At 42.4% G+C, this 24,845-nt stretch overlaps 1 long non-coding RNA gene across 1 annotated transcript; it reads left to right on the top strand.

Annotated features, from left to right (window-relative positions):
* Window positions 1–626: 626 nt before the first annotated feature.
* On the top strand, window positions 627–5,501 carry LOC140454323 (uncharacterized). Its single transcript, XR_011952657.1, has 3 exons — window positions 627–668; window positions 2,112–2,279; window positions 5,129–5,501. It is a non-coding gene; the product is annotated as an uncharacterized lncRNA (long non-coding RNA).
* Window positions 5,502–24,845: the final 19,344 nt, after the last annotated feature.

The following is a 24,845-nucleotide window of genomic DNA, read 5'->3' as shown; positions in this document are numbered from 1 at the left end:
TGCTGTTAAGCCAATTTTGTATCCAACTGGCAAGCTCTCCCTGAATCCCATGTGTCCAGTAATGTAATTAAAATATGTATTCTATTTCCAGGTCATAAAATGTGTGGTACATAATAAGGCCATCTGACCAATTATGTCTGCACTGGCTCCTTAAATGGCCTACACACTTCATCCTATTCCCCACCAAGCTATCACATGTTTTCTCCTTCAGGTATATATCAAATTCCTCTTTTCAGAGTTGTGCTGGGTTGTACTGTCAATAGCCTTTCAGTCAGTGAACGAGTAACAGCAATTTACTGAGTAAAATATATGATAGGAACTGTACACCTCTCATTTTTCACCATTCAAGCAATTAATCTACTGTTTGAAATATGTGTTCACTGGTCACCAACTAATTCAGTCAGAATAGTTATGCAAGATTTCAATCTGTTTTCTAATACTGCCCAACACTGTTCTATCTGCCCATGCCTCAGTGTGTCAATGAGAAGCAGTTGGATGGAGTTTCTGTAAGCTGAAGTTTATGCTATGTTAATCGGAGAGATTTCCCACTCCTTGATTGTTTTTTTCTTCTTGGTTGTTAGGCTGAATGACAATAATATTGGAGATACAGGAGTCAACATTTTATCTGCATCATTGGCGCATTCGGAATGCAAAACAAAGCGATTGGAGTAGGTAATCTTCCCAACATTAACCCCAAATTTTATGTGCAATGATTTGTGGCAAGTCAGGAATTTGCTGTATCTTTGGCATGACCACTGTTGAATATATAGGGGAAGGTGAGGACTGCAGATGCTGGAGATTAGAGTCAAGAGTGTGGTGCTGGAAAAGCACAGCCAGTCAGGCAGCATCCGAAGAGCAGGAGAATCGATGTTTTGAACATAAACCCTTCATTAGGACTCCTGATGAAGGCTTTATGTTCGGAATGTCGATTTTCCTGCTTCTCAGATGCTGCCTGACCGGCTATGCTTTTCCAGCACCACATTCTTCGATCTTGCGGACTGCACCTGGAGTATTCTGTTCTGTTCTGCACAACAAGTATATATTAGACTTCAATCAAATTTCAACAGGAAGATATTAGGGAGAAATTGAATCAGAATCTTTTTGTGGAAATTATGGTCACATGGTAACCAATGGAGATGTTTAAAATGCTGAATGATGAGACAGGTTCGTTAGCTAAAAGATCGAGGAAAGAGCATTATTTTAAAGTTACAGTTAAGCCATCATTCAGGAGCCAGTTCAAACCACACTTCTTCCAACTAGAGAAGCACAATTTTCAGATTCTCAACAAAAAGAGTTGTTAAGATTCAGAGACGAAAGTAAAAAAGTTAATTTTTTTGTTCAATAAATACAATTTGGCCGAAGCTGACGTGTTTACATCCCACGTTGTTACAATGCTTGAGGAGAGATGCAGGGCATCGGAGAAAGGAAGAAATGACTCATGAAAAGGATTTCATGGATCATGAACATGAGGTCTGAAGAGAGATTGCAAACATTGGATTAAGGAAAGGAAGCTGTGATGTAATTTGAATGAAGTATTAAAAATGATAATGACAGTGGAAAGAGTCAGTAGCAATAAACTGTTCACTGACATAAAATGATCAAGTATATCAGCACAAAAATTCAAGAAATTGCCAAAAGAAGCAAGAACAATGTGAGATCATCTTTTTTGCACAGTGACTGGTTAAGGTTGGAATGTTGTGCCTGACTGACATCATGGCAGAGGCTGGTTCAACTGAAGTGTTCAAAAAGGAATTAAACTTTGGTATGGAAAGGCCCAGTGCACAGGGACACGGGATACAGAGTGGCAGGAAGTGAATTGCTCATTCGGAGCCTCGAATCACCTCCTCCTGCACTGTACCCTGTTTGATTCTTTTCAAAATTAAGAGTAATGCCTTTCAATTAAGGAATAATAGTGTTAAAGACTAAAAGCATTAAAGTTAATTGATTATTAGTTTGTCATTACTGAGTCAAATAAAATGAAAAGGAGGCTGATGGTTCAAAAGCTTTCTCACTTTGTTATGCTGATCCAATTATTGCTCTTCCTTCTCAGTGGAATTTCTTTTATCTTTTCAAGCTGTATTGAAAACTGATTTGTAATTATCAATCTTTAGTTTGCAGGATAACAATCTGACATTTGCTTGCATTGAAGACCTGAGGATGGCATTTAGTCAGAGCGAATCATTGTCAATGCTATACCTGGATGGAAATAAATTCACAGATGATTGCATTCTGAAAATGAGAAACTTCATCATCAACTGCAAGAATTTGGAGCTGATTCAGTGAGTGCATATGTTAAAACATTAAACATTTCCATTGTATTGTAAACAATAATTTCCTTAAGTCATGTCCACAGCAAGTTCTTCAGGGGTGCTTAACATATTAATTCACTGGAACATAGAAAATCAGTGCAGCAGCAGGCCATTCAGCCCATAGACCCTGATCTATCATTATATATACCATGGATGATTATCCAACTTTGAACAACCACTTGATGAAGGAGCAGTGCTCCGAAAGCTAGTGCTTCCAATTAAACCTGTTGGACTATAACCTGGTATTGAATGATTTTTGGATTAGGTTCGGATATCTGGTCAGCATGGACGAGTTGGACCGAAGGATCTGTTTCTGTGCTGTACATGTCTCTGACTTGTTATGGACCAAGCCAGACCCCCTCAAAACATTTCAAGAAAGTAGCCCAGACCCTAACTTAAATCTTGCCCCCTCAACTTAACCCTATGCCCCCTAGTTTTGGTCTCCCCCAACCCTGGGGAAAACATCTTGTCTATTTGCCCTACCCATGCCCCTCATTGTTTTATAAACCTCAATAAGGTCACCCCTCAGCCTCCCATGCTCCAAGGGTAACAACGCCAGCCTATTCAGCCTCTCCCTCTAGATCAAACCCTCCAACCCCAGCAACGTCCTCGTAAGTCCTTTCTGAACCATTTCAACTTTCACAACATCCTTCCTATAGCAAGAAGCCCAGAGCTGCATGCAGCATTTCAAAAGTGGCCAAAGCAATGGCCTGCACAGCCACAACATGACATACTAAAGCAAAGAAATACAGATAGTAGAAACCTGAAACAAAAGCCAAAATTGCTGAAGGAACTCAACAAGCCTGACAGCATCTGTGGAGAGAAAGTAAAGTTAATGTTTCGAGTCCAGTGATCCTTCTTCACAGCTGACTCTGTTTCTCTATCTGTCAACCTGCTGAGTTTCACCAGAAATTTCTGTTCTTTTTGAGGACAATATATAACTTTTTCTTTGCAACCATTCAGTGTTTTAGCCAACAAACATTCTCTCTGACAGTGAATATCACAGACTCACCTCAACCTGAGTGAAGAAATTTATCCTCATCTCAGCTCGAAATAGCCTACCCCAGATCCTTAGACATTGACCCTTTGTTCTGGACCTTGGGAACATCCTTCCTGTGTTTACCCTGACCTTTCCTGTTAGAATTTTGTAGGTTTCTAAAAGGTGCCCCATATTATTCTAACCTACAGTGAAAATAGTCCTAACTGATCCAGTCGCTCTTCATTCATCAGTCCTGCTATCCCATGAATCAGTCTGGGAAACCTTTGTTGTATTCCTTCTATGCATGAATGTCCTTCCTTAGATAAGGGACAAAAACTATACAGATGACTTCAGGTGTGGTCTCACCAAGGCACTGCATGTAGGCAACTAGACAGCCCTGCTCCTGTCGTTGAATCCTCTTCTCTTTTTTTTCTCTTTTTCTGTCTCTCTCTCTCTGCCTCTCTCACACCCGGACTCTCTTCGCCTCAGCATGCTACTCTCTAAGGGGTTGTGGGAGGGAGAGAGACTGTCACACATCTCCTTCTGGAATTTGTCTTTGCAAAGGAAGTCTGGAGAAAGATGCAGTGGCCTTTGTCAAGGTTCGTCCTGAGCAGCTCCATAACGCAAGACTCTGTGCTCTCCAGTCTATTCCCCGGGACGCACACTGAGACAAACATCAACTGCTCCTGGAGGACCGTCACCTTGCTGAAAGACACTCTTTGCTCTGCCTTAAAGTTGTTGATTGTTAGTTCCCACCTGAATCACATACACTGCTGTTCACCCTCCCTTTACAGGGGTTAATCCAGCTGTTCTTTGACACTGAATACTCAGCAATCTCCTTCCCTGTTCTAGTGATTCAACTCCCAGAATTTTCCTCAGTCACTTCTCACTACCACCCTCTGGTGGATGCTCTTTCTCCTGCTGAGCCCCATGGCCTCCGCGATTCCCATCTCATTAAGTTGAAACAAGTTGTTATTTCTTATTGGTTCCCTTTGCGTGAGTTTCAGGTCTAGTCTGGTTGACAATGTCCTCACGAATTAACGAATTTGGTCCCTTGTGTTGCTACTGAGAATCTGATGCTCCCCAGTCTTTGCCATTTGCCATTTGAAGCACGTCTTTGAGGTGGTGTTCAAAGTGCAATCGACATTTCAGTATGAAGTGATGAAAAATCAGCAAAATAAAAATCCTTGCCCATATCTGTCTTGATACCAGTCGTTAGGAAGGAGTCATTACCGTGTTAATTATGTGTGTTGTAAACTTTAGTGCCAAAGTTGAAACCAGATATCCATCCCATTTTCATTCTATATTCATATCGGAAACATACATCTTTAACCACACATTATATATCAGTCAGAACTATTTAATGTCTTCTGAAAATACCTCTGGGCCAGACCAGGTAAGATTCCCAGATTCCCTTTGGTGATGGACATGAGTGAAGCAGATGTGTATTTATAGCAATCACTGATTAGGTTCGACAATGGTGACTATGAAACTAACTTTCAATTCCAGATGGATTAATTATTTGAGATAAAATTCAGCCAGTTGCTGGTATTTGTACTCTGGGTCACTGCATTACAAGTCCAATGCGATTTCCCCCAGTCCAACTACATCCTCAATTTACATCATTCCCCAAATATCAACACCTTAGTTTCTTACAGCACTGTCTGTGTGTGCAGCAGCTCATTAGATTCTCTCTCCCCCACCACTTACACCCATTTGTTACTGTGTAGCTGCTCACAGTTTGATTTCAAAATGTGTGTTTCAATTGGAAATTTATGAATGATTCTGTCATTTTAACTTTATTAATTGGTTGGTTATTAATCATTAATTTCTTTCTTAGATTATGGAGGAATCAGTTCAGTTCAGATGGAAAGAAGCAGCTACGATCACTGAGAGAATGCAGGGCTGGTGTCCGAGTATTTGTGTGATCAAAGGATCAAGAAATTGCTAACTATTTGGACTTGATATTACTGAGAGGTGTATTTCTCTCACCTCCATCAAGTGAAACACATGAGATATTACAATGGCTCAAGAAAAACAATTCCTGGAATTCTGAAATAGAATGGGAACGATGTGGAGTATTCAGTAGAAACTTTGAGTAGTAGCTGGTGTGTGGGTGATATTCACCGTCGAGCACAGGGAGATGGAGCTGTGACTGTGAAGCTTTTATAAAAGAGTCCGAGAGATCGCCATCATAGAAACAGGCCTTTCGGCCAGCGTGCCTATGCTATCCAGTTTTCACCGTTAAACTAGTCCCTTTTGCCTGTGTTTGGTCCATGTACCCCCCGTATCTAACCTATCCATACACCTGTCTCAATGTTTCTTAAATGATGAAATTGCACTCACTTCCATCACCTCTGGCAGCCCGTTCCAGACACTCACCAGTCTCAGTGTGAAGAAAACTGCCTCTCTAAACCCTTTTGTATCTCTCCCCTCTCACCTTAAACATATGCCCCAGAATTTTAGACGCCCTTGGGGAAAAGCTGCTGGCTACCTACCTTATCTACGCCTCTCATGATTTTATGGTTCTGGATAAGGTCGCCCCTGAATCTCCTACGCTCCGCGAAAAATGTCCCATCCTATCTCATCTCTTCTTGGAGCTCAAACCTTCCAGTCCAGGTAACATCCTAGTAAATCCTTACTGCCCTCTTTCTAGTTTGATAGTTACTCTCTATAGTAGAGCGTCTAGAACTGCGTACAGTATTCCAATTGTGACCTCACTCATGTCATAGAGTCATACAGCATGGAAACAGACCCTTCATTCCAACCTGTCCATGCCAAGCAGATATCCCAACCCAATCTAGTCCCACCTGCCAGCACCCGGCCCATATCCCTCCAAACCCTTCCTATTCATATACCCATCCAAATGCCTCTTAAACGTTGCAATTGTACTATCCTCCACCACTTCCTCTGGCAGCTCATTCCATACACGTACCACCCTCTGCGTGAAATAGTTGCCCCTTAGGTCTCTTTTATATCTTTCCCCTCTCATCCTAAACCTATGCCCTCTAGTTCTGGATTCCCCGACCCCAGGGAAAAGACTTTGCCTATTTACCTTATCTATGCCCCTCATAATTTTGTAAACCTCTATAAGGTCACCCCTCAGCCTCCGACACTGCAAGGAAAACAGCCCTAGCCTGTTCAGTCTCTCCCTATAGCTCAAATCCTCCAACCCTGGCAACATGCTTGGAAATCTTTCAAGTTTCACAACATCTTTCCAATAGGAAGGAGACTACAATTGCATGCAATATTCCAACAGTGGCCTAATCAATGTCCTGCACAGCTGCAACATGACCTCCCAACTCCTATACTCAATACTCTGACCAATAAAGGAATGCATACCAAACGCCTTCTTCACTATCCTATCTTCCTGCGACTCCACTTTCAAGGAGCTATGAACCTGCACTCCAAGGTCTCCTTGTTCAGCAACACTCCCTGGGACCTTATCATTAAGTATATAAGTCCTGCTAAGATTTGCTTTCCCAAAATGTAGCACCTCGCATTTGTCTGAATTAAATTCCATCTGCCACTTCTCAGCCCATTAGCCCATCTGGTCCAGATCCTGTTGTAATCTGAGGTAACCCTCTTCGCTGTCCCCTGCACCTTCAATTTTGGTGTCATTTGCAAGCTTACTAACTGTACCTCTTATGCTCACATCCAAATCATTGATGTAAATGACAAAAAGTAGAGGATCCTTGTGGCACTCCAGTGGTCACAGGCCTCCAGTCTGAAAAACAACCCTCCACCACCACCACTCTGTCTTCTACCTTTGAGCCAGTTCTGTATCCAAATGGCTAGTTCTTCCTGTATTCCATGAGATCTAACCTTGCTAATCAGTCTCCCATGGGGAACCTTGTCAAAGCCTTCCTGAAGTCCATATAGATCACATCTACTGCTCTGTCCTCATCAATCCTCTTTGTTACTTCTTCAAAGAACTCTTGTACACCTGCAACAAGGCATTCCAACTCCTGTACTCCATGCTCTGCAATTTGTTCAATTGTACAATAAACCTGTTTGTTATTAATTATTTCTTATTATTACCTTTCTTCAGTTGTACATAAAGCTATATTCAATTTGGTCAGAAACATATGGTTGTTTGTGTAATAAACATATGTTCAAGTGTGTAATTATTCTCAGCATTTTGACTTGAGACAATCGACAATAGACAATAGGTGCAGGAGTAGGCCATTTCAGCCCTTTGAGCCTGCACCGCCATTCAATATGATCATGGCTGATCATTCCTAATCAGTATCCTGTTCCAGCCTTATCTCCATAACCCTTGATTCCACTATCTTTGAGAGCTCTATCCAACTCTTTCTTAAATGAATCCAGAGACTGGGCCTCCACTGCCCTCTGGAGCAGAGCATTCCACACAGCCACCACTCACTGGGTGAAGAAGTTTCTCCTCGTGTCTGTCCTAAATGGTCTACCCCGTATTCTTAAGCTGTGTCCTCTGGTTCGGCACTCACCCATCAGCGGAAACATGTTTCCTACTGCCAGAGTGTCCAATCCTTTCATAATCTTATATGTCTCAATCAGATACCCTCTCAGTCTTCTAAACTCAAGGGTATACAAGCCCAGTCGCTTCAGTCTTTCAGTGTAAGGTAATCCCACCATTCCAGGAATTGACCTTGTGAACCTACGCTGCACTCCCTCAATAGCCAGAATGTCTTTCCTCAAATTTGGAGACCAGAACTGCACACAATATTCCAGGTGTGGTCTCACCAGGGCCCTGTACAGCTGCAGAAGCACCTCTTTGTTTCTATACTCAATTCCTCTTGTTATGAAGGCAGCATGCTATTAGCCTTCTTCACTACCTGCAGTACCTGCATGTTTGCCTTCATTGACTGGTGTACAAGAACACCCAGATCTCTTTGTACTGCCCCTTTACCTAAATTGATTCCATTGAGGTAGTAATCTGCCTTCCTGTTCTTGCCACCAAAGTGGACAAGATACTGTGTTTGATACTGGGTCAGAGATTGGTCAGCACTGTAGCTGTTCCCCTGTGGGAATGATAGGGTCTGCATCAACAGTATGTGTAAATACTGGGTCAGAGATTGGTCAGCGCTGTAACTGTTCCCCTGTGGGAATGACAGGGTCTGCATCAACAGTGTGTGTAAAATCAGTCAGGATCAGGTCGTAGTTTGGAACCAGTGACCATCTGCACAACGTGTGCCTGTCCCACTCTCATCAAATACACTGGAGACCCCGACACTTGCAGAGATCCCGCTAACAAAACTCTGAAAGAAATCACATTTGTAAGGGAAGATTAATTAAGTAATCTCCCTCCCAGTCCCTAAAAGGCCATTTTTTGATGCTCCCACTGCATTCACTGTGATTTCACTTTGACCATCTCTGGTCCCTATCTCATGTCGGGTTGCAGGGTCGGGTCAACTTGTCAGTGTCCAACAGCAATTTTGTTGATTTGTCTGTTAAATATTTGCCTCTAACACAGATCTCCACAAGGCTCCATTCAGTCTTAGAGTTCAACAAATGGTGCATCGTCCAATGGTAAAGACTGGAAAGGACCCAGCATCTCATTGTGCACCCGTTTGTTCAATTCAGGCTGCACTCAGCTAAATATTCAAATATCACTCTCCCACACTGTTGACTATGTATTACTGTAGACAATACAAATGTGCACTCTGCTAACTGTCCACATGTCATTGTCACACTGTAGACAGCAATCACTGTTGGAAGTTCACACTTTGCACACTACAGAGTGTCCGTATATTAGTTATCAAATATTATAGATGTTGCATTACTGTAGATATTGTATTACTGTAGACAGTACATATGTTGCACACTGTGGACTGTCTGTACATCAGTTATCTCATACTGTATTCCATTGTATTCCACGCCAGCACTGTAGCTGTACTGGCACACCTTTATTAGGCATGTGACAATTTTTAGAGACTGATGTTGTCAGGATGCACAACCTTTGCAGTATACAGTGCGACCAGTCAGGTGATGGCAGCTTAGTGGAACAGGGAGGGTTGAACCTAGACTAAGTGTGGGATATCCAGTGACCAGGACCCAGCCCGTGACATCCCCACATCCACACACAAACCTCTCTCTCTCTGTCAGACTGACTTGTTAGAACCAGCCGAGATTGCTGCAGATCTGTTCCAGACCCAGAGTCACAGCTTCTTGATGCTGTTCAGACTGAGCTGGAGGGAAAGGAATTGCTGGACCTTTCCCTACTCCAGCAATTATTTCACACAATTCCCACAGGATCAACATAAGGTATGAATGAGACTGATGTGAACCTGTAAAGTCAGCAAGTTTTACTTTTTGATTGAGTTTCTGAGGGTAAACATCAATCCTTTTCCACAGACAGCCATCCAGTGATTACACAGATTTGTTATACAAGTCTGTTCATTGTACAAATGACCATGAGATTCAGCTCTTCCTTGACAACAAGCTAAGGGACACTGATGTAATGCCAATGGTTCTGCAACATTATACAATATTGGGGTGAAGATATAGCCACAACTACTCCTCTGTTTTCATTGATTTGGTTCCAGTTTCTTCCATCTGTGGGAAAGTTGGCATGGTGGCTCAGTGATTAGCATCACTGCTTCACAGTGTCAGGGACCTGGGTTCAATTCCGCCCCCTGTCTGTGTAGAGTTTGCATGTTCTCCCTGTGTCCATTTGGGTTTCCTCCTTCAGTCCAAAGGTGTACAGGTTAGGTGGATTCACTATGCAGTAGTGTCCAGGGGTGTACAATGCTAGGTGAATTGACCATGGTAAATTGGGGTTACAGTGTTAAGGTGATGCACTGAGTTTAGGTGGGATGCTGTTTGAAGGGTTAGGGCAGACCCAATGGTCCAAATCACCACCTTCTGCATTGTAGGGTTTCTATGATTTAGACAGATTGGGCAAAGAGAATGAATGAGCAATTGACTTCCAAAACAGGCTGCAGAAGGATAATAACAGAGCACAATTTCACACAGAATTACCAGCATCTGAAATAGTTTAAGAGAAAAGAAAAAAAAAAGTAGGAAATTCGGTCTCCTCACTTCAGGGATTGATTCTGAGCTGGCTACCCACAGCCAGTGTACTGTGCACATGTAGATAAAAGGTGACCTGATAATGGGATTCCAGCTCTGTGCAGTTTTTTCAGAATCACAATTATTTTACCATCTACAACACTACCTGCATCCCCCTACATACCGTTCCCCAGCAGCATCTCACTCATCCACCCACAAAATCAGCCACTAGAGATATGCAAATGTCAAGTTAAGATATTAATAAACATTCCATGCTTTGGAAACACTCGGATCTGTATTTGGATACTCTACGCTGTTCTATTTGTTCATTACAATGTAAAAGAACATTTCACTGCTTTCTTGATCTGGTGCCTGAATTTGGACTGTGTTGCCCCACAAATAAATACATTTGTGCAACCACTTCAATTCAGCAAAATAACCCCGACTTGTTCAAATACGTGTAAAGAATGATTTCCATCGATGGAATCAGTTCGAGGAATAGTATTGTAAATGAAATTTATCACATATATGGATCACAAAATAACAAAGCTGCCAGAAATGGTAGAGAGTAAAATTATAGACCTCCTTCTGCTCTCCATCTCTGGATCACTGTGATTCTCTTCTTTGTTCTGACCCCTCTCCCTTACGGACTCGACTGGCTACTATAATGTGTCTGACTGTCAGAGTGTTGAGCAGTAGAATTAGATCAAATGGCAACAATGGATTAATAACTGTAAGGAACCATTTAAATCCCACCCAGCTGGGATTCACTATAATAGCTCGGCTTTGAAATACAAAACCACGGTAGGTTGTTGTTAGAACTACAACAGCATTTCTCTTTGTGCAATATTTAGTTTTTCATTTTCTGGAAGCAAATAGTGACAAAACGATCAAAGCTGAAAGTGACAATGAACCAAACAGAGCAAGAAGTGGCTGTTATTGACAGGACATAGTTTATGCTTCACACAGGAGTTTTATCCAAGAAAGATAAAGGGAAATAATAAACATCGATCTGCCTCAGTATGACCTCAGTGATAACAACCATCAGATCAGATGCTGCCATGGCCACCAGGTAGCAAGAGGTGCAGGAAGACAGGCCACACTTTCCAGAGACAAAATATTAAGTGCAACGAAATTAACTGTTGCTAGGGAGAGAAAAGAAAATAGACTAAAATAGTTTGAAGCAAACATACTGTCCGAGTCCAGGCTATCATATCTGTATTTTGATACAAAAAGACATGGACTTTGAATTAAGTAAAAGGTTAAACATCACAACTGTGATCTCATTTAATCTCAGACATGCCTATTCCAAGGTTTAATACACAGAGAGTTTATGGGATAAACTTTCGTCCACTTCCTGAAAGCTGATTGACATCTTTGTAAGTTTCAATGAGATTTTTGAACCTTGATTTAACTGACTTTACAGTTTGAGCATTTCCCAGCCTGGTGTGGGAAATCAGGAAGCTGAAGGGAGGCAAACCCAGAATCAATGAAAATGTAAGCACACTTCTTATCAGGCTGGACAAATGGGAATGGTTTTCTTTGACATAGCTCACCTATTTTAGAGTCACGAGAAGCTAAAGCTGCACAACGTTGAAGATCGGATCCCATTCCAGTTGTATCTTCAGATCGTACTGGGATTTGGTCAATCTAAATTTGGTCAGACATTCCTAATTTTAGACATTACCTGGACCAGAATTCCACTCCAGATTCCACCACGTTACCCCATTTCCCATCACACCTCTGGATGATGAGGTGAGTGGCCTCTTACAGATGAGTAACAGAAGGTCCAAATACGAGGATGAAGCCCTGTATGGAAGAGTTGTCTTCTGACCAAAGTTTAAACATGTTGCCAAAGAATCATATCATGAGCAGTGACCTCAGTCACCAAAGTGGACCAAATGCAGCTGGACCTCAGTTTGCTTTGGATTCTCCATTTGGGTGGGAGCAGGAGAGCAAGATGAGCTGGGACAATGAAACAAATAGAAACAAAACCAAAGCTTTTGGAACAGATTCAATTCTGTAGAAGGGTCACCAGGCTCAAAACGTTGACTTTGTTTTCTCTACACAGATGCTGCCAGACCTGCAGAGTTTCTCCAGCAATTTCTGTTTCCGATTTGATAATATCAATTTTTCTTTTGCAGGCATCGCTGGTTTAGATATCACTGTACTAAAGTCATGCCAACTACAATCAGAACCTCACTTGTATCCGAGGCAGTAAATCAAAACTCCAGAGTTAATTGAGACCAACCGACAAGTTTGAAAATATATGATAAAAAGTGACCTGGTATCTGCAGAAAGACGGTCAGCCACTATCAGTCCCACAGTAAAACCAGCATATTTGCACAGTTTCTGTACAAACCCACTTACCCGGAATACCAATGATGGCTAGGATCACGTTATATATTTTGTTGACATTGCGAATAATTCCATGCATTTTCTGACTGCATTACTCTGCCTCGAACTACCCGACTGAATTAAACTTGGAGTCAATGAAGCCAATTATCTATATTCTCTGGAAATCTCCACAGAGACATTCAGATTGTAGCATTTTCAAAGATTTTGTGTACAGTTTGGGTAAACAAATTCTGGCAGCTATCCACGTCAAAACACTGATGAGGTAGAAAATGATGATACTGAATTGTTAAGTAATACAATTGGATAATTTCTGTGAATCAATGATTTTTTTTGTTGCAAAAGTATGCAACATTTTATGAAATAATATGTGCAATACATTCCATTAAAGTCCATTTCAAATCATACAGAACAGAAAAGGCAAAGTGACCATAGTCCTGATCTCTCATTAGACAGAGGTGGTGGTTTAACCTGAAGATCACGACATCTCAGACAAAGGGAAAGGTTGAGAAGGAGAGTCCTTCTTGGTAACCTCAGCCATGGTGCCATTTGAACTTCTGCTATTAGTATTACAAGCCAGCTGCCCTGCCAACTGAGCTAAACAAATGGCTCATCGTGTTCAGGGCTGTGCAAGTTAGGTGCATTAGACTGGGGTAAATGTAGAGTAGTAGGGTAGGGGAATGGGTCTGGATGGGTTACTCTTGAGAGGCTCAGTGTGGACTTGTTGGGCCGAAGGATCTGTTTCTACATTGTAGGGATTCTGGAAAAAAAAGGCAATTGTGATTGTTGGCTCTTATTTCAAGGAGGTTGGAGTATAAGAGTAGGGAAGTCTTCCTGTAACTGTACAAGATGCTGGTGAGACTACATCTGGAGTACTGTGAACAGTTTCAGTCCCTTTATTTAAGGAAAGACATCATTCCATTGCAGGCAGTTCAATGAAGATTCGCTTGGATGGTCCCGAGAATGGATGGATTGTCTTATAAACAAACATTAAACAGTTTGGGACTGTACTCACTGGGATTCAGAAGAATGAGACGTGATCTCATTGAAACATAGGCTTTGACAAGGAAAATGCAGGGAGGAGGTTTCCTCTCATGGGAGGCTTGGCCAGTTCACCGAACCTGCACATCTTTGGAATGTGGGAGGAAACTGGAGCATTCTGAAGAAACCCACACAGACACAAGGAGAAAGTGCAAAATCCACACAAACAGTTACCAGAACAGTTTGTTGATGGCGTTTGGAGGTGGCAGAAATGGGGCTTATGCAGTGTAGAGATACCTAACTCAATTCTGGTTTTCTTCCATTGACCAGTCCCTTCCCACTTACATCTATAATTTCTCTGATATTTTACGTCAGTTTCAGAATTTTCAGTTTGCAGGCTCTAGCCACCTCCCCTTTACCATGGACAAGCAACCCTTTCCCCATCCATACCATCAGGGTGGTCTTAGGGCTCTCTGCTTCTTCCTGGAAAAATGGCCTGACGGGCCCTACCCACCACCACCCTCCTCCACCTGGCTGAGCTTATCCTCACCTGAACAGCTTCTCTTAATGGCACTCACCTTCTTCAGGTCAGAGAGGTGGCCATGGATACCCACATAGAGCCCAGTTATGTTGTCTCTTTGTGGGGAATGTGGACAAGGGAAGAAAAGCAGAACGGAGTTAGGTCTCTATACACTCCATAAGCCCCATTTCTGCCACCTCCAAATGTCATCAACAAATATGTCCTCCCATCTCCTCTCCTCCCGTGTCAGCCTTCTGCAAGGACCATTCTCTCTGGGAGACTCTGGTGCACTCCTCCTTCATTCTGCAACCCCAGAAGGTAGAATATCTGCCCATTTACTTCCTCCATCATCAATATCTCAGCGGCTAAACACACCTTCTAGATGAAGTCATGCTTAATCTATACTTCACTCGATTTAGTTTACTGCAATCACTGCTCAAAATGTGGTCTCTACTACACTGGGGAAACAAAGTATAGACTGGGTGACTGCTTTGCAGAACATCCATGTTCTGTGTGCAAAAAAATGTCCCTGAGCTTCCAGTTGCTTGAAACTTCAGCATCCCATCTTGCTCTCTGGCCTACATCACTGTGTCAGGCTTGCTGCATTGTTCCAGAACAGTGCCTCATTTTCTATTTGAGAGCTCTAGAGCCTTCTAGACTCTGCGTTCAACAATTTTAGAACTTGAAACTCCTTCTCCCATTCCTTGCCCCAACCCCTTGTCCTTGCATGGTCTGCTATTACATACAACTCATTATTAGCCATTAATTTATCCCCCAATTAGCTATTTGATTTCCCAGGCTGCTCCACTTCTCCGTCTGCCCCACTGTTTATCTCTCTCTCTGGGCTCCATCTCCACTTTACTCCTTCCCTCCCCCACCCCCAACCCACTCTATCTTCTGCATAAAAAAAAACAACGCTTTCCTAGTGACTAGCAGCTCTGTGGAAGAGACACTGGACCCAAAATGTTAAATCTAGATTTCTCTCCACAGCCACTGCCAGACTTGCTAAAGTCTCCCAGCAAATTCTTTTTTTGTTGGTGATATTAGATTAGATTACTTACAGTGTGGAAACAGACCCTTCGGCCCAACAAGTCCACACACCGACCCACCCGGACCCATTCCCCCCCCACACTTCACCTCACACTACGGGCAATTTTAGCATGGCCAATTCACCAAACCTGCACATTTTTGGACTGTGGGAGGAAACCGGAGCACCCGGAAAAAACCCACACAGACACGGGGAGAATATGCAAACTCCACACAGGCAGTCGCTTGAGGCAGGAATTGAACCTGGGTCTCTGGCACTGTGAGGTAACAGTGCTAACCACTGTGCCACCGTGCTGCCCAGACTTGCTAAAGTCTTAAAGCAAATTCTGTTTTTGTTGGTGATATGTTGTGATTTGTTTAATTAAATGCTGATTGGAAGCTGCTGCTGTTCCAGACCAATCATGTGATGCTGAGTGACTGAGGGGCATCACGACTTGCTGAAACACTGGGGTTTCCCGAAGTCCCAATGGAGGCTTTGATTACAGAACATTTAGGGGATTGATGGCAGCGAAACCTCTAAGCAGCTTCCACCCCAGTGGATTTGCAAATGGAAGTGTATTTAATTCTATCTTATTTTGTTCATTAACTTATTCCTTGTACAGAATCCTGTAAAATGATTTTTATTGACCTCAGTATCATTATGGTTACGGGGTTTTAGTGTGGGCTCACTTGATATAATTAGCATTTCTTACAATATGGTACTTGTTTGAATCAAGTTGCCTGTTACCTTCCCTGTTTTACTATAGTGTTAGATGTGGAGCTGGAGTTGAGCATGATTTTCTGAATTCCCATATCTGCAGAAACTGAGCCAAAATGTAGAAAGAAGCACAAGCCTGGGTTATGGCCAAAGCCACTTTTACACTTGGATGTTATTCATTCACCCTGCATTTGCCCAAAATAGTCACATTCGCAATAGTGTTTATCACATTGTACAGAGATCCTCAGAACACGGTCACCGGGCATGAAAATATCAGAGTTAATCACTTATACTTGCAGTAACCAGCAGTTTCCTTCTGCTATGTTAAAGCTTTAGGTGAAAGTGAGGACTGCAGATGCTGGAGATCAGAGTCAAGATTAGAGTGGTGCTGGAAAAGCACAGCAGGTCAGGCAGCATCCAAAGAGCAGGAAAATCAATGTTTCGGGTAGGAGCCCTTCATCAGGAATGAGGCTGGGAGCCTCCGAGGTGGAGAAATAAATGTGTCGGGATGGGGAGAAGGTAACTAAGTGTGCAATAGGTCAGAGAGGAGGGTGGAGTGGATAGGCGGGAAGGAAGATTGGCAGGTGGGACAGGTCATGAGGAAGGTGCTGAGCTGGAAGGTTGGAACTGGGGTAAGGTGGGGGGAGGGGAAATGAGGAAATGGTGAAGCGCACATTGATTCCCTGGGATTGAAGTGTTCCGAGACGGAAGATGAGGCATTCTTCCTCCAGGCATTAGGGGTGAGGGAGTGGCGGTGGAGGAGGCCCAGGACCTGCATAACCTTGTCAGAGTGGGAGGGGGAGTTCAATTTCTGCCATCACTCATAAAAGATTTTATCTTTGTGACTAAGGCTGTGCAGAAACGTGAGCATAACTTCAGTACACCATGCACTAACTTCATGTCCTGAAGTTTGACTATCTGCGAACAATATTATGTCATTATTGGAGCATTAACACTTGCTTCAGTTCAAGTGGACAAGTAGAGATCATTTTAACCTAATTGCTGTGCTTAATTGGTTAAAGTAGTTTAATGCTGAAGGGCTGTGCACTGATATTTTATATCTGATTTCCAATTTCTTAAGCTTCATTTTTAGCTAACATAGTGACCATGTGCTATTGCATTAGACAGCTTTGGGAATGTGGCCTGTGCCACCTCCACTGGAGGCCTAACCAACACCTTGGTCGGCTGGATTGGTGATAGCCCCTGCATAGGTAAGAATTCCTCTTGTTGCTTGCATGGTATTCCTAACTTATCTGCTTTTGCACGTTCTATCCATGCAGTCACAGAGCAAGAGAAACCAACTTCCATTCACTGAGGGTGGAGCAAAAGGGAAGTTGGAGGGCTTTAGGGAGACTGGGGGGAGATGTGGAGGTCAAGGAAGTATAAGAAGCAGGGAAATGGAAGGATTGGTGAATGGGGGCGAGAATAGGGAACGGGGCTGAATTCTGCCTGGGGAAAAGGTAAATGGAGATGGAGAAGAGGGACACTTGGAGGGAAGTCCCATGTGGAGCCAAACCACCTTTTATCAACTATAATTCCTCCATCAAATACATGCACTGGCCATTCATCCTGCTGTCAGTGGAGCCTGTTTCTTTTTCTGTAAATAGTTTCTATCAAATCTTCCCTTCACCTACTCTGCTGTAAGAAGAATATTCCTGGCTTCTCTTGGTTCCAACTATTCTTGCTCTCATCCTTTATCCTCAATACCATTTCAGTGAATCCTCTTTTTGTGCGTTGCCATTCATCCTATATTATGTTATCCAGTGTCGAGCAGAGTTCTCTGACTGGGACTTAACCAACGATTTTTCAAAATTGGGAGAAAATCTTTTGCTTTATTGTAATCTTTGCATCTATTTGCTCCTTCATAATGTCAGAGGTGAGAATATTTACTGATGACCGTACAATGTTAAGCACCATGTGCAACTCCTGTCCTTACTGTATCCTGGAGCCACTTGTCAAGCTGTTGCTTCCAATTCTGGAATCTCCATCATTGAAAAAGATAAAGTTGACAGGTGCATTCACATTCGTGTCCTACCTTAATTTGGAACTAGATTGGTATTCCTGCATTGTCACTGAATCAAAGTCATGGAAGTCCCTGCCTAACATCAGTATAGATGCATCTTCACCGGATAGACCAGTTGTTCAAGTCAGCAACTCACCAGCACTGTCTCAATGGAAGTGAATGACAAGCCTTGCTAGTGTTGGCCCTGTTGCTAAACTGTAAGTTAAAACCAAGATTGCTGGAAAATCATGTATCCATAACCTCTCAACACAAATGGAGCTCCATTTCAGGTGCATTGTTTGTAGATATGTTCGATGTTCAAAGTTATTGCACATCTCTGGAAGAGGTGGGATTTGATCCCAGGCCTCCTTGACAAGACACGGATTTTACCATAAGAGACGTTCAAATTATGGATTTATAAGGTGCAATTTTGGATTGATTATCTAATCTGTGTTATAACTCAGTCTGTAGATGCGCTATTTAGTTCCTGTAGAGGGAAATAAACGTTTTGCTTTGGGAGCAGAGCATGATAATTGGAGCTGTTCTGGGAATGTCCTTAAAACAGGTAAACATCTTACAACTCTGACAACGTTTCATAAGACACAACAGGTTTTAAAACTAAATTGGTTGGTCAGATTGTCTGAAACATCCTACAAAAGCAAGAAAAATCATACTAAATATGAATCCTTTCTGCCTTCTCCCCATGCTCAGTAATTGGACTGCATTTTGCAGCTGAGGATGATGTAAAAATGCTGAAAGTGTGTTGCTGGAAAAGCACAGCAGGTCAGGCAGCATCCAAGGAGCAGGAGAATCAACATTTCGGGCATGATTTTACAACATCATCTCAAAGGTCTCTTCTGTTTTGAGCAACTGACTATGCAGTGATTGGGGAAAAAAAATGATGTTTTGCAGTGCCCTTCCTGAATGACTTCTGGATTCTCACCAGAAGTGAAATTCATTTCGAGTATATTCTGTCTTTATTTAGATCTCCATCTAACCTGCATCTTTATGTCCAAGGCCTTTCCAAATGCTTGTTCCTTTTCAAAAAACTTTGAGCAAAGAGAGTTTTAACTACTTCAAGTTAAAGTAACAGTGGTGCAATATAGTTCGTATTTTGAAATACTTCCATTGGAAGCTTTGACGTAAGAAAGAGTAACAGGGATTTTAATGCTTGGCTTTTTTTTAAAACTGAAGACAATTCTTTGAGAAATCTAATCGAATCTAAAAATAAAGTAACAAAGCTGATTGATGAGGGAAGGGCTGTAGATGTCATACTTATGGACTTCAGGAAGGCATTTGATAAGGTTCGAGCTGAAAATGTGTTGCTGGAAAAGCGCAGCAGGTCAGGCAGCATCAAAGGAGAAGGGGAATCGACATTTCGGGCATGAGCCCTTCTTCATTCCACTGACTGCCTGATTTTACAGGAATCTTTGGGCTCATTCTTCGGATATTCTAACCCCGATCCAGAAATTACTCCACAATTTATACAGTTTAATTCTCGGTCCTTCTCCGTTTACCTCATTGGCCTTCAAACCTATCAATATTCCTTATTGTGTTCTGCCCCTACCCAGCTGCGCTCCGCCCTTGTTTACTTCTCCCCCTACTCCAAGCCGGGCGACCCTCCACCCTATAAGTGACTTGGCTCGCCTCAGTGCTGGCATGAGGGAAATTTGCTGAGCTTAGAATATCTTGATGTTCTTTTTCAACTTATCTACTTGTCTGTAACCTCTTCCAGTGTTTGCAGGCATATTCCATTCTTGTATGCACACTTTAGATAGCTCAGCTCTTTGCTGAAACCATTATACACTGGTGTAGGTTAGTTCATTCACCTTGCATAAGCAATTATGCTTGCAGAAGTAACACTACTTTATCTATATCCCACACATGTGATTATCAGTTTTATCACAATAGTTGTTTCCAGAAGCTCTCCCAACACCAGTATTAAACTGACAAGGCTGTTAATTCCAGGATTAACTTACAAATCTTCACAGAACAAGGTCATAATGTTGATAACCCTCCAGTCTCCTGACACCTCCTCTCAGTCCAGAGGAGACTGTAATGTTGTGTCCAGTGCCCCTCTCACTTCAATCAGGATCCTTGGATGGATCTCATCCTGATCAGGTTTCCTGTTAACCCCGAGTGCCAACATCATTTGGACAGGTAATTGGATAGAAAAACTTTCCTCATCAGTGTATCCGCACATTAACAGTTTACTGATTAGTATCATAGATGTTTTCTCACCTTCACTGGAAAGACTTAAAAATAAACTCTTATTTCTCTCCAGCGCGAGGCCCCAGTCCGCGAGCTCGCGCAGAGTCGGTTAAACGGCCGCGCCTCGAGACCCCGCGTGAGCCCTCAGGGCGGGCCTTTACTCTCATCCAGCTCTGATTGATCAGAACATCTGTCAATCTCGTGCTTATAGCCAATAGAAGTGCGGTCCCGTGTTGGGAACGTCATCTGGAAGTGAATGTGGATGAAAAGAGAAATCGCTGGAGAAACTCGGCAGGTTTGGCAGCTTCTGTGGAGTTAAAACAAAGGTAACGTTTCAGATTCAGTGACCCTTCATCAGTACTGAAAGTAGCTCGGAAAAAAGTGCAGTTAGTGGCTCTCCCTCCTGCAATAGGTGGAGATGGAGCCCAGAAAGAGAGAGAAGAGACACTGATAAAGGGGATGGATAATTGTGAGGCAGGGAGAAATAAAAGCTGATACTGGGGAAAATGTAGGAGCAGATTACTGCAGATACTGGAATCTATTGAAAACAAGTCACATTCCTGATGAAGGGCTTATTTCCGAAATGTGGACGGCACAGCATTTCTGCGTTTTTGAGGTTTCGCTTGAGGGAAGGATAGGATTGATAAATCAATGGCTGAAAAGGTGGTGCAATGTGCAGGGATTCAGTTTCTTGGATCATCGGGATCTCTTCTGGGACATAAAAGATCTGTTCAAAAAGGATGGGTTTCACCTGAACTGGAAAGGGACCAATATCCGACTGGGGAGATTTGCTAGTTCTAGTTTCGGATCCTGTCAACATTTTTAGAGTGGTGAGTTGGGAGCTTCTAAGTAACAGTGAATAGACAGAAATCTGAGGATGGTTCTGAATCAGAAAAGAGCAAGTTAATTCGAAAAGACAGACATGAGCGGTCAGAGAATGACTTAACTCTCAGGTAAGGCTGATGAGCTCAGCGCATGTATGGGAATGTGGGTTTGGGATGTCAAAGCTACTACAGGAGCTTGGCTGAGGAATTGACAAGAGAGGCAGCTCAACATTTCAGGCTTTAGGTGTTATAGGAGGGATAGTAAGAGAGTAATTAATTCCTTAATGAAATGGCATACTTAATTAAGGAATACATTACTATTGCAATTAGAATAGATATTTCTGAGGGACTGTCGTAGTGTTAAAGTTTTGGTTGGTGAAGAATTTGTTAAATGTGTTCAAGAAAATTTTCTTTATCAATATATAAATGTTCCTGAAGAGAACGAGCAAAACTTGAATATCTTTTGCAAAATAAGGCAGAGCAAGTGACTGGAACTAGTGATTGTAATGCTGTTAGTTTTAAAATAGCTATGGAAAAGGATAAATCTTCCAAAAAAGTTAAAGCTCTTAATTGGAATAAGGCAAAATTTAAGGGAATGATGCAATAACTTTCAAAAGTTGATTAGAGCAAACCATTTACAGGTAAAAGTATGACTGATAAGTGGGAGTCTTTAAAAGTGTGATAATGAGAGTTCAGAAGCATATGGTCCTGTTGGTTGAAGGGTAGAAAGAGGGTATGAACATGCTTAAAAAGGAAATCAGAAAGGCAAAAATGGAAAATTAGATAGCCTGGCAAGTAAGATTTAAGATAACCCAAAAAAGATTCGATAAACACTTCAAGAGCAGGAGAGCAATGAAAGAGAGAGAGAGAGAGAGGAGGACCCTTTAAAGATCAACAATGTTGTCTTTGTGTTGAACCTCAGGAGGTGGGAGAGATGGTAACTGAATATTTCACATCAATTTTTACTGTTGAAAAAGAAATGGGGGCTCGAGAACTCCGGGAAATAAATATTGATATTTTAAAAACAGTTTAAGAGGAAGAACTGGAGGTCTTAGAAAACGTAAAGATAGGTAACCCTCCAGTGCCTGATTATATGTGTCCCAGGATGTTGTGGGAAGTTGGGTAGGAAATTACGGGGCACCTTGTAGAAATATTTGTATATCCATGAACATGGGTGAAGAACGAAAGGACTGGAGTTTGGCTTATGTTGTGCTATTGTTTAAGAAAGGATGTGAGGAGAAGCTTGGGAACTATAGACCTGTGGGTCTAACTTTAGTGGTGGGAAAGTTGTTGGCGATGATTCTGAAAGATAGGCTATATATGCTTTTAGAGAGGCAAGGATTGATTAGAGATAGCATGCATTTTTTGCAAGGAAAATCCTACCTCACAAACTTGCTTGAGTTTTTTTGAGGAAGTAATCAGTAAGATTGAGGGCAGAGCAGAAGTTGTTGACTTGGATTTTAGTGCAGCCTTTAACAAGGTTCTGCATGGTTGACTGGTTAGTAAAGTTAGATCACACGGGATTCAGGGTGGGTTTGCCAATTCGTTACAAAATTGGCTTTGGAATAGGAGACAGAGGATGGTGGTGGAGGGTTGTTTATCAGACTGGAGGCCTCTGACCAGTGGTGCTCCACAGAATTTGGTGCTGGGTCCACTACATTTTATCATTTTACATAAATGATTTGGATGTAAATATAGGAGGTATGGTTAGTAAGATTGCAACAAGTGTGCTTTGTCCTAAGATGGCAGCACCATATGGCAGAACGGCTCTTGTGCCAGAACTCATTTGCTCCGACCGCTTTTCTCTTTCTTTCTTTTGCTTCTCTGTTTTATATTTCTCTTCTTGACCTTGTCCTGAGCTTGGACAGTATCATGGCAGCAAGCGTCCAACACAGGGAAGAGTGGGCCCAGGACACACCTCAAGTGTGCCGCTACTTACTTTTCCAGAGCATGCACAGGACCTAAAATCAGAATCTGTCATATTGGAGACGACATCAGCGAGATCAACCCAGAGGCAAAAGATCGTGCCTGAGGTTTGGCAACTTTATTGTTGGTTGCGTCCAGCACTAGCACCAGTGCAGTGGTGGAAAGGCACGATGGCAACATCGACGAGGTGGGTCTACCGGTGAGTTATACAGCTCTGACGTTGGTAGGTTTGGCGCAGCCATTGGTTTGGAATGGTCGAGCAGTACATGTCTAAGGATCAGCAACTTCAATGTTGGTTGGGTCCACTGCAGATGATGGTGAAGTGGTGGTGGAAAAATGATGATTGCATAGGCATTGATTACCGTGCTTAGCTGGCTCATCTTCAGCCATATCTTTCCATTTTTTCTTATTCTTAAATTATTCAAAATAGTGCTGTGTCATGGTGACAAATGAAATGTTTTCACTGTATTTTATTGTATTTTTTATGTAAAGTGCACATGACAATAAAATAATAATCAAAATCAAATCACACCAAAATTGTTGGTGTAGTAGACAGTACAGATGGCTATGTCAAAGTACATCATATGAGCCAATGTGCCAAGGAGTGGCAGAAGGAGTTTAATTCAGATAAGTGTGTGTGTTGCATTTTGGTATGGCAAATCAGGAAAGGACCAATATACTTAATGGGAAGTGTTGTCAAATAAAGAGACCTTGGGGTGCAGGTTCATTGTTCCTTGAAAGTGAAGTCGCAGGTAGACAGGGTAGTGAAGTAGGCTTTTGGTGTGCTTGCCTTTATTGTTCAGCATGTCGACTATGAGAGTTAGAAAGTCATGTTGCGGCTATACAGGACATTGGTTAGACCTTTTGGAATGCTGTGCGCAATTCTGGTCTCCCTGTTGTAGGAAAGATGTTGTTAAACTTGAAAAGTTTCAGGAAAGATTTACGGGGATGTTGCCAGGGCTGGAAGGCTTGAGCTGTCGGGGGAAGTTGAATAGGATGAGGCTATTTTTCCTGGAGTATTGGAGGCTGAGGGGTGACCTTATAGAGGTTAATAAAATCATGAGGGGCCTGGATTGGGTGAATCACCAAGGTCTTTTTCCCAGGGGCGAGGAGTGCAAACCTAGAGGGTATAGGTTTAGGAGACGGAGTTGGATAATCAGAAGGACTTAGAGAGGAATCGAGAAGTTTGGACAGTGCAGTGACACAGGATTGTTCCCAATTGTCAAACTTACTGTTGATTCTGGCATTCTTACCTGCATTTCATTTCACTTAATTCTATGAAATCAGTCATTTCTTTCACAATCACACCAGCTGGTAACATTTACATCACAACAGAACAGCTAACACTTTCATAGAGATTTTACAAAACGTGATTCACACCTGTCCAAGAAAGCACATAAATTAATGATGAACATGGAAGATTTTGAATACAGGTAAACAGGTGAGAATTGGGTGGCGCGGTGGCACAGTGGTTAGCACTGCTGCCTCACAGCACCGGAGACCCGGGTTCCATTCCCGCCTCAGGCGACTGTCTGTGTGGAGTTTGCATGTTCTCCCTGTGCCTGCGTGGGTTTCCACCGGATGCTCTGGTTTCCTCCCACAGTCCAAAGATGTGCAGGTCAGGTGAATTGGCCATGCTAAATTGCCCGTAGTGTCAGGTAAGGGGTAAATGCAGGGGTATTGGGTGGGTTGCGCTTCGGCGGGTCGGTGTGGACTTGTTGGGCCGAAGGGCCTGTTTCCACACTGTAATGTAATCTGACTTTGAGAATTTAGAGGACAACATGCTCCATTATAAAGATTAAATCACATACTTTTTTAAAATCTGTGTCTTTTGATTGCAAATGTATTTTCAGCAATACTTTACTTGGTCTGTTTCCATTCAGTTCATTCTGGCCTGATGCCGATGTCACCCACTTTTATCATGACAAATTAAATGAAGTTAATTTTGACCCATCAAGCATGCAGGTACAGCAGGCAGTGAAGAAAGCTAATAGCTTGCTG

The sequence above is a fragment of the Chiloscyllium punctatum genome, chromosome 29, assembly GCF_047496795.1.
Source record: "Chiloscyllium punctatum isolate Juve2018m chromosome 29, sChiPun1.3, whole genome shotgun sequence".
NCBI classification, from domain to species: domain Eukaryota; kingdom Metazoa; phylum Chordata; class Chondrichthyes; order Orectolobiformes; family Hemiscylliidae; genus Chiloscyllium; species Chiloscyllium punctatum.
The sequence above is the reverse complement of the archived record's forward strand: the minus strand, read 5'-3'. Positions and strand labels throughout refer to the sequence as shown.